This window comes from Bos taurus, chromosome 3, assembly GCF_002263795.3.
Source record: "Bos taurus isolate L1 Dominette 01449 registration number 42190680 breed Hereford chromosome 3, ARS-UCD2.0, whole genome shotgun sequence".
In the NCBI taxonomy this organism is placed as follows: domain Eukaryota; kingdom Metazoa; phylum Chordata; class Mammalia; order Artiodactyla; family Bovidae; genus Bos; species Bos taurus.
In genome coordinates, this window is record NC_037330.1 from 39,129,827 (window position 1) to 39,131,805 (window position 1,979).

The 1,979-nt window shown below is 37.6% G+C and overlaps 1 pseudogene; it reads right to left on the reverse strand.

Moving 5' to 3' along the window:
- Positions 1-484: 484 nt before the first annotated feature.
- On the reverse strand, positions 485-1,161 carry LOC100137823 (mitochondrial fission factor-like; annotated as a pseudogene).
- Positions 1,162-1,979: the final 818 nt, after the last annotated feature.

Sequence of the window (1,979 nt, forward strand, 5' to 3'; positions counted from 1 at the left end):
ATTTTTATTTCTAGCCCAACTTTCTTTTCTATATCTTTACTGAGATAATTTTTTTGTTCCTATTTGCACCAAAATTCCTTACACAGTTGTCTATACTTACTGCTTCCAAATAGTCTCCTCAATTTCTCTTTAAACCAACCCCTAATGGAGGGATTTTCTTTCTTCTTGAAATTATTTTTTCTAAAAGTCATCAATAGTATTTATGTTTCTAAATCTAATGACTTAAGTTTCTATTGTTGCTGACCTAGCAGCAGCATTTAGTACAGTTCTTCATTCTCTTCTTAAAACATTTTATTCTGTGGCTTCCTGGACACCACATTTTCATTGTCTTCCCCTTATCATTTTGGTTGACTATCCTCAGGCTCTTTGCTGATTCTCCCCACCCACACCTTTTTTTTTTTTTTTTGGTTTGTTTGCAAATTCTTTACATTTCCAGCTGTTGAAACAGTATTTCTGAGGATTGAGGTTACCTCTAGTGGCAAAATTAGAGCCAGCTATTAAGCAGCAAGAATGCCACAGTAAATGAATACATAATCGGTTCTCTTTTAGCACCTTCTGTGTTCTCTTACAGAAGTTGTAGATGTCTATTTAGTTTATCTGTTGTCTTAAGGAAGCTGCAGTTACAACAATTATGTCATCTGAAGTTGTTTCAATCCTTCTATCCATATTTGAAATGCAATATGTGGAGTAAGTTCTGATAAGCTGTTTTGGCCAACAGCATTTTCATTCTTAGAGCAGCACTTCATTTTTATCCCATGCTTTGTATGGAATTTTTTTTTTTTTTTTTTTTGAGGGGTTGGAAAAGATCTTTCTAAATCCAGAAAATCTAGTGATCTTTCAGTTAGCATCAACAAACAAGGTGGTGTTTTTAGTGCCAGAGGTTTAAAGGAAGAGACTGTATAAGGTCAAGGTGTGCTAGTCCTGAAAACGCAATCTCTTCATTAGTTCCTGCTACAATGGTTCTCGATGCTATCTGGCACCTGCAACATCACGCTAGTGTTTGAAACTCCTTAGCATCATTGTTCCAGGTCAGCATTTGGTGGCGTTTAATTTTTCCACAAACCTGGTTTGCTCACTAAGACTTTTGGTGTATTCCATTTTATACTGAATTTGATTAATTTCTGCCATCTCAGATGCAAAGGGAGAAGGGAATGCTTCCCCACTCACTAAATGTGGACCAACTACTGCTTGCTTTTAGCATTATCTGCTCCTGTGCTTCATATGAAATCCTTTAAACTTGCCTCCATAAGCATGTGCTGGATTTAGAGTTACTTTTGTCCCCTTGGGCCTGGTGGAGGGTCGCCGGCAAGTGCTGCTGCCCACAGGCTCCCACCCACAGGCTCCCAGACATGGGGGTGGGCACCGTCAAGGGCTGTTGGCCGAGCACACAGAGGCCCTCCCTAACTTTGAAAACTGAAGTGCCCTGAGGTTCAGTCCATGTGTGTTTTCCCTTCTCTATTTATATTTACAATATTTTATGTTCTTGGTGATCTCATCTAGCCATATGTTTTAAATTTTTTTTGTAGGCTAATGGCTCCTATATTCCTATCCCTTGTCCATTTCCTATTCTTGAGCTTCAGTTATCACAATTATTTCTCATCTCAAAATGTGCCACGCTTATAGTTTCCCACATTTCATTTAATGACAAGTCCATTCTTTAAGTGGCTCAAGCTAGAAATACTGAGATCATCTTTAATTTCATTTTTTTCTCACACTTTATTCAATCCAGTATGAGTCTTTGGATTCCCATTATAAATATACCTCACACTGATTCTTCCCATCTATGAAGTTACAGCCTATACCAGAAAACATCCCTGAATATAAGAAAAACTAAAAACTTAACCAACACAACACACACACTACTTTTGTAAGCATCAGAGAACTGTAAGTTAGAATCTGAGGAGGAACGAAGATCCCAAAGAAAAAGGAAAAACTGCACTGCATTCTATCCCTTAAGGAATTTGTCAACTTTAATAGAA